Genomic DNA, 15,350 nt, shown 5'->3' on the forward strand with positions numbered 1-15,350 from the left:
ATGACCCAGGTGGGCCCTATTATCTAATCACCTGTCGCTCTGTTGAAAGCAGCAGCCGGGAAGGAGAGGTAGTTGGAGTGGGAGGCAGAGAAAGACACATGTACAGAGACATGCCAGACTGAAAAGTCCAAGATTGTATTGCATTATATTGCAAACCATAATATATGGTGTGTGTATAAGGTAAGATATATTATCTGGTGTGGCTTCGTAGCTTACCAAAGTTGCACTAAAACATTTTGATAGATTTTTGAGCGCCTTGTGTAATGTTCTATATTTTCTATATTTTGCCCCGCTGCTTTGTGGGTTAGTCCGGGAAAACAAAAGGCTAGGGGAGCACACCCTGAGAGAAAATCAAGTGCGGGTAGGCGCACCATAAGCGGTCCTCCGACAGACCGGCGCTCCGGCAGCCACCTGCAGCTGTGAGGTGCCGCCGGTCGACCTGGGTTTCCCTTGCCACCGGATACAGCGACCGGATACAGCCCCCCATAGCGAAGAAGTGACGTTGGAGTCGGCGCGTCTCTCTCGCCGAAAAAGACCTCAACGGCGGAGTGGGCTCATGATGGTTGCATAGAAGCTCCACATCGGTCACAAAGGCGAGAGAAGGCTGCAGCAAAGATGGGGCCACCATTGTCTAGGTCACCATGCCATTGGACCCTGGCCTTCTCTTTGTCAAGGACAGTGTAGTGGCTGTCTGCGCACCAGTCTCCCCACTCTAAAAGATTCCACGCACAAGCGTTCTCCTGAAGGCAATCCCACCAACTGGAGGATAATCATACTCGCCGACGAAAATATTTTCAATGGAACACGTAACATTTTTGTGTTGTTTACTTGAGTCATATTGCGGTCTACACATATCTCTTATGTGCGACTGCCATTTACTGGTCACACTTATTTCACCATGTACCAAATAAAACATCTTCGAGGTCGGTAAGCACAACCAAAATTATTCTGTGTATTAGGCGCACCAGGGTTATAAGGCGCACTGTCGAGTTTTGAGAAAATGAAAGAATTTTAAGTGTGCCTTACAGTCCGAAAAATATGGTAAACCATACAAAGTACAAAGTAATCTTTCACGTAATTTTTCACTTAACCCACTTAATGGATTAGTGTAGGGGTCGGGAACCTTTTTGGTTGAGAGAGCCATACAAGCCAAATATTTGAAAAAGTATTTCTGTGAGAGCCATATAACATTTTTTTAAGACTGAATAAAACTAAATGCATGCACTTTTACGTATGACCAATAGTTTTAGAGTATAAATAAGTCTCTTTTTCCTTTTAATAACATTGTTATTCTGAAGCTAACCAACAATAAATTAAATACTTCTTACCATTAATGCGACTTTTTGAACAGGTGCGGTAGAAACCGGATGGATGGATTAAAATGCATGAGAATGTTTTATATTTTGAACGTTATTTTTGACACTGTGATTACCAGCGGAATTATTTATTACTTACTGTGTTAAGCGATGTCAGCTAAGATTTATCTGAGAGCCAGGTGCAGTCATCAAAAGAGCCACATCTGGCTCTAGAGCCATAGGATCCCAACCCCTGGATTAGTGTGTTAGTTTTTTGAGCCTATTCTATGACATATTTGTCCTAAATTAAGCATTTTCAAGAACAACAATGGCTAAATGAAATGAAAATATCAATATTACAGTAACATTGGCCAGTAGATGAGACCAAGCCAGTCAGAGTATGCTGTTTATTATTGTAATTGATCAAAATGGTGTTATTTCATGTCTAAAAGGCTCTCAAGAATTTAGAAAGTAGTAAATAATGCAGCTGAGAAAGGCTCCAGAACCCCCGGCAACCCCAGAAGGGACATAAAGTAGGAAATGGATGGATAAACATGTTTCCGGGTATGAAATGATTTCAGTTGTGTGAATGAGAGAATAATGTTTCTGTTTATGTGAATGAAATGATTTAAGTAGTGTGAATGAGAGAATATTTTTTCAGTTTATGTTAATGAAATGATTTCAGAAGTGTGAATGAGTGAATAATTTTTCAGTTTATGTGAATGAAATGATTTAAGTAGTGTGAATGAGAGAATATTTTTTCAGTTTATGTGAATGAAATGATTTCAGTAGCGTGAATGAGATAATATTTTTTCAGTTTATGTGAATGAAATGATTTCAGTAGTGTGAAGGAGAGAATAGTTTTTCAGTTTATATGAATGAAATGATTTCCGGAGTGTGAATGACAGAATATATTTTAAGTTTATGTGAATGAAATGATTTAAGTAGTGTGAATAAGACAATACATTTTCAGTTTAGGTGAATTAAATTATTTCAGGAGTGTGAATGAGAGAATATATTTTAAGTTTATGTGAATGAAATGATTTAAGTAGTGTGAATGAGGGAATATTTTTTCAGTTTATGAGAATGAAATGATTTCAGTAGTGTGAAGGAGAGAATATATTTTCAGTTTATGAGAATGAAATGATTTCAGGAGTGTGAATGAGATAATATTTTTTCAGTTTATGTGAATTAAATGATTTAAGTAGTGTGAATGAGGGAATATTTTTAAAGTGTATGAGAATGAAATGATTTCAGGAGTGTGTATGAGAGAATATATTTTCAGTTTATGTAAATGAAATGATTTCAGGAGTGTGAATGACAGAATATTTTTTCAGTTTATTTGAATGAAATGATTTCAGGAGTGTGAATGAGGGAATAATTTTTCAGTTTATGTGAATGAAATGATTTCACGAGTGTGAATGAGAGAATAATGTTTCAGTTTATGTGAATGAAAGGATTTAAGGAGTGTGAATGAGAGAATTGTTCAGTTTCTGTGAATGAAATGATTTCAGGAGTGTGAATGAGAGAATCATTTTTCAGTTTATGTGAAAAAAATGATTTCAGTAGTGTGAATGAGAGAATTTATTTTCAGTTTATGTGAATGAAATCATTTCAGTAGTGTAATTGAGAAAATATTTTTTCAGTTTATGTGAATTAAACTTTTTTTTTTTTAATAAAAAAGGAGGTGAAGCCACAATGTTGTAAACGTGCTGTAGTGAGGGCCAACTATACGATAATGCTTATTGTGAGAGGCTCCAGCATTTTCCAACATGCATCCAAGCAAGAACACTACAGTGCATTCCTTGTCAGCTGTGATAAGTAAGGAACCGGGGAAAGGAAGAGGTGCTAACAGCGGGGTTCCGACATGAGCAGGAGGAGATTGGGTTCCGTTCATCACCTCAATGCCACACACACACCTCCTCGATGTAGCGGACAGCTGCTGGCTCCACATGTGAGCACATCTGCTTTACTGAGTCCATAAGAGTTTGTTTTTGGGGTTTTTCTTTTTCCAGGGACGAGGGAGGGAAGACAATGTGTTTTCTTCCCCAGTAGAATATTTCATGATGACAGCAACAGAAACAAAGTGATGATAAGAGCAAGAGAGCAATGATAAAGTTGGAGAACAGAGTCAGTGTGTTTAAGCAGAGTTTTCACACAGCAGATTATTCCAGATGTTACACTTGCCATACGTATTTATGGTGCACTGCGGGAAGAAGGAAGGATTCCACCATTGCTGATCAGATTTACTTTATAAAAGGCAACATTTGTGATTCATTCTTTACAATCTCTTTCTGCAGGTGTGCCTAATTTTATGGCCAAAAATCGGGGTGTCACGATACAACCTTCTTACTTTTGTAACAATGCCAATATTGGTGTCAGGTTGAGTTTGTGATGAACCCCAAGATGCAGAGAAGGCGGTAGGCATTGTGCAGGTAAACATGATTTAATTTAACACTAAAATAAGAACAAACAAAAGGGTGCAGACAAAAGGGGCGCACAAGGCGGAGAACAAACTTGGCTATGAACAAAAAGTACCACAAAGGCTAACTGTGGACGAGAAACAAAAACACTTGCTGTGACACAAAGGAACTATGACATGAGCAGAGTGAACAGAAGTAGACACAGCTACAACGAAAAGTATTAATGACGTTAACAGGTAGAGGTGACAATAATCCAGCACTGACTGGAGGGGAAGGCAGCTCTAAAGAGTAGCTGACTGATTGACGCCAGGTGTGGCCAGGTGCCAATCAGCCACAGCTGGGGAGACACAGCACTCAGGGAGACAAACGGGAAACTGACAAAATAAGAGCGCTGACAGGAAACAATGACAAAGGCAGAAGAAAAACTAAAACATGGCCAAACTGTCAGGGACAAGCCTGACAATTGGAGCCTTGCGTATCACTATTGATCCGATACAATTTTAGGGTTGAGGTGGCTGGGGTTGGGGGGAGCGGGGTTTGGTGGTAGCTGGGGTGTATATTGTAGCGTCCCGGAAGAGTTAGTGCTGCAAGGGGTTTAGGGTATTTGTTCTGTTGTGTTTATGTTGTGTTACGGTGCGGATGTTCTCCCGAAATGTGTTTGTCATTCTTGTTCACAGTGTGGCGCACATTTGTAACAGTGTTAATGTTGTTTATATGGCCACCCTCAGTGTGACCTGTATGGCTGTTGACCAAGTATGCCTTGCATTCACTTATGTGGGTGTGTAAAAGCCGCATATATTATGTGGCTGGGCCGGCACGGTTTGTATGGAGGAAAAGCGTACGTGACTACAGGTTTTAGAGGACGCTCAAGGCAGTGCCTTTAAGGCAAACCCTGAATTTTGTTGTCCGGGTGGAAATCAGGAGAAATTCGGGAGAATGGTTTCCCCGGGAGACTTTCGGTTTGATCAAACCTGGACTAGTGGTTAGAGTGTCCGCCCTGAGATCGGTAGGTTGTGAGTTCAAATCCCGGCCGAGTCATACCAAAGACTATAAAAATGGGACCTATTACCTCCCTGCTTGGCACTCAGCATCAAGGGTTGGAATTGGGGGTTGAATCAACAAAAAGATTCCCGGGCGCGGCCACCGCTGCTGCCCACCGCTCCCCGCATCTCCCAGGGGTGATCAAGGGTGATGAGTCAAATGAAGAGGGTATTTTCACCACACCTTGTGTGTGTGTGTGACAGTCATTGGTACTTTAACTTTAACTGACATGTTCGGACGTTGTCATCGCGGGCCCTCGCTCAGACAGTGTCATAGACTCGGGACGTGAGGTTCCCATACAAAGTTGTTTACCAGATGCAGCAAATAAAAAGGGATTATCGAAGCAAATCCATTTTTGAGGAGCTAAATAAGGTCACGGAAGTGAGGATATAGGTCGTGCGACACTTATATGTGGAGAGTGAGATCCATTTAGTGTGTTTACTAGCGCTCGTGGGCACACGGTCGGCTCCAGGCCAAGTTTCCATGCGCTGAGGTGATGCTAACACACACACGCGCGCGCGCACACACACTCACACACACACACACACACACACACACGCACACACACACACACACACACACACACACACACACACACACACACACACACACACACAGGTTATCATTTGGAATAGGGACCAAGTTTTTGATCAGAACTTGTGGGGACCACCCTTTCTACAGCTTGTGGAGGCATTAAAAAAATAAGTTAAAATGGCCACTACCCAGTTAGCTCATACACGTCTTTAAATCTCTGGGGGGGAAAGAGTTACATGGTTTATGGGGACCAAATTTAAATAATTTTGCATAATTCACACAAATTTGTACGCGACTACTGAGGACCATCAAGTTCAAATAAAATATGACATGATCCTCAGAAAACAGCACTAAAGCTGTTCTCTCATAGGAAGTTTCACCACTTAAATGTCGAAGCAAATCCTGCATCTTCCTATGACATTCCTGAAAACTGCTATTTAGCAGTAATGAAGTTGTCTGCAACTCCAACTAAGGATGGAAAATTCTGAATGTGAATCATACTTTAAGGCAGTCGTCTCAAACACGCGGCCCGCAGAGCAATTGCGGCCCGCGGGATGTTATTTTGCGGCCCCCACTTTAATATGAAAGTTTAATGTTAGTGCGGCCCGCAAGTTTTATATGAATGGCACTTGACAGTGTTGTGTTATTTGGCTCCAAAATGGCTCTTTCAACGTTCTGGGTTGACTACCCCTGCATTAGTGGAAAAGCGGCAAACGATTGAAAGCGACAGAGACGTTGCCATGGAGACAAGGGTTTTCTTACGTTTCTGGCTACAGTCACACCGCAATACCTTTCCCTCAGTAATAACAGTCCCCGATAACCTGGACCAATTCAAACAGTTGTTTGTTTTTTCTATTGTTTAATTTGCATTGCCTCACATGAGGAATACTACATATATTTCTATGTGACGCCGGATAACACCACGGGAGCCGTCACTTTTTTTGCGATCGCTATCCCGGTACTTTTCCGGCTATTTTCCGCCCACCGCCGTGTTTGCTGTAGGGAGGAAAAGCGGAACAACACACATTGCAGAAATACAATTTTTCTCCGTGCCTGGGCTAAATACAAATATATTCCACAACACCAACACTTCTCTTTTTCAAAGCCTGCAGTGAAGAGAAAGGTTAGTGATGTGCAAAGACAATTCCAGGAAAAGTGGGAGATACAATATTTCTTTGTTGAGCCCAGGGGCACCCCGACGTGTCGTATTTGCACAGAAAAAGTTGCAGTGCACAAGGAATACATGTTGAAACGTCATTATACAACTAGACATGCTGAGGAGCATGCAACATTTTTTTAAAGAAATATTTTTTTTTGCGGCCCAGCCTCACCCAGACTCAGGTAAATGGACTTATAGACCCCCTGCTTTAAGGTAATAATTGTCACGACGAGGGGATCGCAGCTTACTGTGAGATTTGTTCTCCCAGGATGCAAACAGACTGTTCCGGACAGGACTTGAAGGTAGGAACATATTTAATAATCATTTATCCTACACAGCAGAAATGACAGGAACCAAAACAAAAGTAAATCGTGCCGTTCACACCAGAAGCTAAAACATGAAACATGAAACTATAGACAGGAAAGCAACTAACCAAACTATGGCATAGAACAAACAAAACTTACTAGGGGTGGCGTGGTGCGGTTGTAAGAGTGGCCTTGCCAGCAACCTGAGGGTCCCTGGTTCGATCCCCACCTACTATGAACCTTGTCACGTCCATTGTGTCCTTGAGCAAGACACTTCACCCTTGCTCCTGATAGGTCGTGGTAAGGGCCTTGCATGGCAGCTCCCGCCATCATTGTGTGAATGTGTGTGTGAATGGGTGAATGTGGAAATAGTGTCAAAAACACCAATACGGTTTTCGATCTAACAGGTCCACTTCCATGGCAGTGATGGAACTAGTTGAGGAGGTAACCACTGCAATTGATAAGAGGGAGTTTGCTGTTGGTGTTTTTATTGATCTGAGCAAGGCCTTTGACACCATTGATCACACATTACTTTTAAACAAAATGCATAGGTATGGTGTCAGAGGTCTTGCTCATGATTGGTTGAAAAGTTATCTTGGTGGGAGAGAGCAGTATGTGCATATGAACAATGTAGATTCAGACAAAAAGATCATAACACATGGAGTACCCCAAGGTTCTGTACTGGGGCCAAAATTGTTTTTACTGTATATTAATGATATTTCCAAAATACTTAAAAAACTCAACTGTATTCTTTTTGCTGATGATACAAGTCTGTACTGTTCTGGGCAAGACCTTGACCAACTCCTAGAGACTGTAGAGATTGAACTCCACATACTAAAGCAATGGTTTGATGCCAATAAATTATCAATCAACCTAAATAAAACTAAATATATAATTTTTGGAAATAGGAAAAATAACATACAGCGCCATATAAGAATTGATGATATGGAGATAGAAAGGGTGTATTCAATAAAATTTTTGGGAATATATATAGATGATAAATTAAATTGGAAACTGTACATAAATATACTTAAGACAAAGATGGCAAAAAATATTGCTATGTTACATAAAATTAAAAACTCTGTGAATCAAAAGGCTCTTATCATGTTATATAATTCTTTCATACTCCCATATCTTAACTATTGTGTTGAAATCTGGGGAAACAATTACAAATCAAACATCAACTCTATATTTTTACTTCAAAAGAAAGCGATTAGAATTGTAACTTATGCGAATTATCATGACCATACCAATGCTCTGTTCATTAAATTAAAAACATTAAAACTGCACGGTCTTGTTGACCTCAATACTACTATTGTGGCTTTTAAAGCTCATAACCACATGCTGCCTGGATGTTTACAAGTGAGATTTAAACCCAGAGAGAATCCCTATGACCTCAGAGGTTCAGCTTTCTTTCAGAAAGCAAAAATAAGAACAAGCTTAAAAAGTAGATGTGTTTCTGTTAGAGGAGTTCAACTGTGGAACAGCTTGGATGATTCCTTCAAATGTTCCAGTTCCATTCACACATTTAAAAAACACTTTAAGACCAATGTCTTGAAAAAATATATCACTCTTGAATTAACATTGTAGTTAATACTACGATTAATGTTAATTAAAAATTAAACATGAGATATAAATAATAATAGAAGTACAATTGTTTGTGTATATTGTATATATAATTAGTGCAAAGGTCTTATATGTACACAGGGATATTTCACATGCCTGTACTGTGTATAAAATTGAACTACGTTCATGTTGTTTATGATGTTGTTTAAAATGTGTATTTATAATATGTTGTGCAAAGGACTTTTTATAACTTTCGGAAGTTTATTTTGTACTTGAATTTGCTTATAGGGTTAGGCGCAATAAGTGTTTAACTTCAGCCTAAACCCTTTCGGTCTGTAACATTTTTCATTTTCAATCTATGAATGTACAACTTTTTATTTTCAATCTATGAATGTACAACTGCTTTTTTTGCTTTGTTGACCATTGACCGAAGAACAATAAACTTGAACTAAACTTGAAAGCGCTCTGAGTACCTGGAAGGTAAAACATCGCTATACAAGTATAACCCATTTACCATTTACTGTAGCATGAAACAAATAACGGCAAAACTTGTAATCGGACATGGAACCAGCAGCATGAATTAAGCAACGGCATGAAACCAGCATGAAAAGAGCAATGACACCCAGACGACTAACTGGCAAAAACAGGATTGAATAATAGTCTCTTAATTAGAGCAGGTGCGTGTCCGAACACCAGCGGCAGGTGAAACTAATGAGTCACCATGCTAACTAAACAAACAAGGGAGCGCAAACAGGAACTAAAAGAGTGCAAAACTCACAAAAAATATAACAAAAAACATCATCCAGACCACAGATTGTGACAACAACGTTTTATAATCATGCCGTATGAAATCATTTAAATGTATCATTTAAAAAGGTTTCCCTTTAGGGGACCTGTTGTTTGGTCCCCACACCGTCAGAAGTCCCCTAAAGGTGACTGTAAACAGAGCGATGTCCCCATTAAGTCAGCATTGCCAGAACACACACACACACACACACACACACACACACACACACACACACACACACACACACACACACACACACACACACACACACACACACACACACACACACACACAGGTTATCATTTGGAATAGGGACCAAGTTTTTGATCAGAACTTGTGGGGACCACCCTTTCTACAGCTTGTGGAGGCATTAAAAAAATAAGTTAAAATGGCCACTACCCAGTTAGATCATACACGTGTTTAAATCTCTGGGGGGGAAAGAGTTACATGGTTTATGGGGACCAAATTTAAATAATTTTGCATAATTCACACAAATTTGTACGTGAATACTGAGGACCATCAAGTTCAAATAAAATATGACATGATCCTCAGAAAACAGCACTAAAGCTGTCCTCTCATAGGAAGTTTCACCACTTAAATGTCGAAGCAAATCCTGCATCTTCCTATGACATTCCTGAAAACTGCTATTTAGCAGTAATGAAGTTGTCTGCAACTCCAACTAAGGATGGAAAATTCTGAATGTGAATCATACTTTAAGGCAGTCGTCTCAAACACGCGGCCCGCAGAGCAATTGCGGCCCGCGGGATGTTATTTTGCGGCCCCCACTTTAATATGAAAGTTTAATGTTAGTGCGGCCCGCAAGTTTTATATGAATGGCACTTGACAGTGTTGTGTTATTTGGCTCCAAAATGGCTCTTTCAACGTTCTGGGTTGACTACCCCTGCATTAGTGGAAAAGCGGCAAACGATTGAAAGCGACAGAGACGTTTCCATGGAGACAAGGGTTTTCTTACGTTTCTGGCTACAGTCACACCGCAATACCTTTCCCTCAGTAATAACAGTCCCCGATAAACTGGACCAATTCAAACAGTTGTTTGTTTTTTCTATTGTTTAATTTGCATTGCCTCACATGAGGAATACTACATATATTTCTATGTGACGCCGGATAACACCACGGGAGCCGTCACTTTTTTTGCGATCGCTATCCCGGTACTTTTCCGGCTATTTTCCGCCCACCGCCGTGTTTGCTGTAAGGAGGAAAAGCGGAACAACACACATTGCAGAAATACAATTTTTCTCCGTGCCTGGGCTAAATACAAATATATTCCACAACACCAACACTTCTCTTTTTCAAAGCCTGCAGTGAAGAGAAAGGTTGGTGATGTGCAAAGACAATTCCAGGAAAAGTGGGAGATACAATATTTCTTTGTTGAGCCCAGGGGCACCCCGACGTGTCGTATTTGCACAGAAAAAGTTGCAGTGCACAAGGAATACATGTTGAAACGTCATTATACAACTAGACATGCTGAGGAGCATGCAACATTTTTTTAAAGAAATATTTTTTTTTGCGGCCCAGCCTCACCCAGACTCAGGTAAATGGACTTATAGACCCCCTGCTTTAAGGTAATAATTGTCACGACGAGGGGGTCGCAGCTTACTGTGAGATTTGTTCTCCCAGGATGCAAACAGACTGTTCCGGACAGGACTTGAAGGTAGGAACATATTTAATAATCATTTATCCTACACAGCAGAAATGACAGGAACCAAAACAAAAGTAAATCGTGCCGTTCACACCAGAAGCTAAAACATGAAACATGAAACTATAGACAGGAAAGCAACTAACCAAACTATGGCATAGAACAAACAAAACTTACTAGGGGTGGCGTGGTGCGGTTGTAAGAGTGGCCTTGCCAGCAACCTGAGGGTCCCTGGTTCGATCCCCACCTACTATGAACCTTGTCACGTCCATTGTGTCCTTGAGCAAGACACTTCACCCTTGCTCCTGATAGGTCGTGGTAAGGGCCTTGCATGGCAGCTCCCGCCATCATTGTGTGAATGTGTGTGTGAATGGGTGAATGTGGAAATAGTGTCAAAGCGCTCTGAGTACCTGGAAGGTAAAACATCGCTATACAAGTATAACCCATTTACCATTTACTGTAGCATGAAACAAATAACGGCAAAACTTGTAATCGGACATGGAACCAGCAGCATGAATTAAGCAACGGCATGAAACCAGCATGAAAAGAGCAATGACACCCAGACGACTAACTGGCAAAAACAGGATTGAATAATAGTCTCTTAATTAGAGCAGGTGCGTGTCCGAACACCAGCGGCAGGTGAAACTAATGAGTCACCATGCTAACTAAACAAACAAGGGAGCGCAAACAGGAACTAAAAGAGTGCAAAACTCACAAAAAATATAACAAAAAACATCATCCAGACCACAGATTGTGACAACAACGTTTTATAATCATGCCGTATGAAATCATTTAAATGTATCATTTAAAAAGGTTTCCCTTTAGGGGACCTGTTGTTTGGTCCCCACACCGTCAGAAGTCCCCTAAAGGTGACTGTAAACAGAGCGATGTCCCCATTAAGTCAGCATTGCCAGAACACACACACACACACACACACACACACACACACACACACACACACACACACACACACACACACACACACACACACACACACACACACACACACACACAGGTTATCATTTGGAATAGGGACCAAGTTTTTGATCAGAACTTGTGGGGACCACCCTTTCTACAGCTTGTGGAGGCATTAAAAAAATAAGTTAAAATGGCCACTACCCAGTTAGATCATACACGTGTTTAAATCTCTGGGGGGGAAAGAGTTACATGGTTTATGGGGACCAAATTTAAATAATTTTGCATAATTCACACAAATTTGTACGTGAATACTGAGGACCATCAAGTTCAAATAAAATATGACATGATCCTCAGAAAACAGCACTAAAGCTGTCCTCTCATAGGAAGTTTCACCACTTAAATGTCGAAGCAAATCCTGCATCTTCCTATGACATTCCTGAAAACTGCTATTTAGCAGTAATGAAGTTGTCTGCAACTCCAACTAAGGATGGAAAATTCTGAATGTGAATCATACTTTAAGGCAGTCGTCTCAAACACGCGGCCCGCAGAGCAATTGCGGCCCGCGGGATGTTATTTTGCGGCCCCCACTTTAATATGAAAGTTTAATGTTAGTGCGGCCCGCAAGTTTTATATGAATGGCACTTGACAGTGTTGTGTTATTTGGCTCCAAAATGGCTCTTTCAACGTTCTGGGTTGACTACCCCTGCATTAGTGGAAAAGCGGCAAACGATTGAAAGCGACAGAGACGTTTCCATGGAGACAAGGGTTTTCTTACGTTTCTGGCTACAGTCACACCGCAATACCTTTCCCTCAGTAATAACAGTCCCCGATAAACTGGACCAATTCAAACAGTTGTTTGTTTTTTCTATTGTTTAATTTGCATTGCCTCACATGAGGAATACTACATATATTTCTATGTGACGCCGGATAACACCACGGGAGCCGTCACTTTTTTTGCGATCGCTATCCCGGTACTTTTCCGGCTATTTTCCGCCCACCGCCGTGTTTGCTGTAAGGAGGAAAAGCGGAACAACACACATTGCAGAAATACAATTTTTCTCCGTGCCTGGGCTAAATACAAATATATTCCACAACACCAACACTTCTCTTTTTCAAAGCCTGCAGTGAAGAGAAAGGTTGGTGATGTGCAAAGACAATTCCAGGAAAAGTGGGAGATACAATATTTCTTTGTTGAGCCCAGGGGCACCCCGACGTGTCGTATTTGCACAGAAAAAGTTGCAGTGCACAAGGAATACATGTTGAAACATCATTATACAACTAGACATGCTGAGGAGCATGCAACATTTTTTTAAAGAAATATTTTTTTTTGCGGCCCAGCCTCACCCAGACTCAGGTAAATGGACTTATAGACCCCCTGCTTTAAGGTAATAATTGTCACGACGAGGGGATCGCAGCTTACTGTGAGATTTGTTCTCCCAGGATGCAAACAGACTGTTCCGGACAGGACTTGAAGGTAGGAACATATTTAATAATCATTTATCCTACACAGCAGAAATGACAGGAACCAAAACAAAAGTAAATCGTGCCGTTCACACCAGAAGCTAAAACATGAAACATTAAACTATAGACAGGAAAGCAACTAACCAAACTATGGCATAGAACAAACAAAACTTACTAGGGGTGGCGTGGTGCGGTTGTAAGAGTGGCCTTGCCAGCAACCTGGGGGTCCCTGGTTCGATCCCCACCTACTATGAACCTTGTCACGTCCATTGTGTCCTTGAGCAAGACACTTCACCCTTGCTCCTGATAGGTCGTGGTAAGGGCCTTGCATGGCAGCTCCCGCCATCATTGTGTGAATGTGTGTGTGAATGGGTGAATGTGGAAATAGTGTCAAAGCGCTCTGAGTACCTGGAAGGTAAAACATCGCTATACAAGTATAACCCATTTACCATTTACTGTAGCATGAAACAAATAACGGGCAAAACTTGTAATCGGACATGGAACCAGCAGCATGAATTAAGCAACAGCATGAAACCAGCATGAAAAGAGCAATGACACCCAGACGACTAACTGGCAAAAACAGGATTGAATAATAGTCTCTTAATTAGAGCAGGTGCGTGTCCGAACACCAGCGGCAGGTGAAACTAATGAGTCACCATGCTAACTAAACAAACAAGGGAGCGCAAACAGGAACTAAAAGAGTGCAAAACTCACAAAAAATATAACAAAAAACATCATCCAGACCACAGATTGTGACAACAACGTTTTATAATCATGCCGTATGAAATCATTTAAATGTATCATTTAAAAAGGTTTCCCTTTAGGAGACCTGTTGTTTGGTCCCCACACCGTCAGAAGTCCCCTAAAGGTGACTGTGTAAACAGAGCGATGTCCCCATTAAGTCAGCATTGCCAGAACACACACACACACACACACACACACACACACACACACACACACACACACACACACACACACACACACACACAATCTGCACAGTAGCACGAACACAGCCACTGACAACAGGCACAAACCAACATGCGTGGATACTGAGGGTGAGCGAGTGAGAGTAGACATCAATAAATGGCTTCTATCAATATTCCAATTCAAACCTTGCATGTGTCATAGGATTCACATGTTTATATCAATATACTGTATATATAATTTATGTATATAGGGAGATAATGGAAGTCATCACAACAGTACTGTAATCTATTTACTGTGGGACCCCATTTTTATGACTAGATGGGGTCCCTGGGACCCCATTTTGAAAATTCCTAGCACCAACACTGCTGTCAACAGAGGAGAAAACAAATCTTTATTTAAATAAATATATTATTTATAAAGCAAGTTCAAGTATCATTGGCACATTTTCACCTAATCCCGCCTTGGCGAGCTGCCCGCTTTGGCACGCATATATGTGTCCTCTTTTTGGGATTTCAGAATATGGTCATCCATCCATTTCTACCGCTTCTTCCCTCGGGGTACGCTGGATCCTATCTCATCTATATTCGGGCGGAAGGCGGCGTACATCCTGGTCAACCTAGTTTAAATGTAACTTAGATATATATGCAAAGCGAAAGCCATTTATCAACAATATCCAGAAACGTCGCCGGCTTTTCTGGGCCCGAGATCATCTAAGATGGACTGATGCAAAGTGGAAAAGTGTTCTGTGGTCTGAGGAGTCCACATTTCAAATTGTTTTTGGAAATATTCGACATTGTGTCATCCAGACCAAAGGGGAAGCGAACCATCCAGACTGTTATCGACACAAAGTTCAAAAGTCAGCATCTGTGATGGTATGGGGGTGCATTAGTGCCCAAGGCATGGGTAACTTACGCATCTGTGAAGGCACCATTAATGCTGAATGGTCCATACAGGTTTTGGAACAACATATGCTGCCATCTGAGCGCCGAATTTTTCATGGACGCCCCTGCTTATTTCAGCAAGAAAATGCCAAGCCACATTCAGCACGTGTTACAACAGTGTGGCTTCGTAAAAAAAAAAAGTGCGGGTACTTTCCTGGCCCGCCTGCAGTCCAGACCTGTCTCCCATCGAGAATGTGTGGCGCATTATGAAGCATAAAATACGACAGCGGAGACCCCAGACTGTTGAACGACTGAAGCTCTACATAAAACAAAAATGGGAAAGAATTTCACCTTCAAAGCTTCAACAATTAGTTTCCTCAGTTCCCAAACGTTTAT

Source organism: Nerophis ophidion, linkage group LG12, assembly GCF_033978795.1.
Source record: "Nerophis ophidion isolate RoL-2023_Sa linkage group LG12, RoL_Noph_v1.0, whole genome shotgun sequence".
Classification (NCBI taxonomy): domain Eukaryota; kingdom Metazoa; phylum Chordata; class Actinopteri; order Syngnathiformes; family Syngnathidae; genus Nerophis; species Nerophis ophidion.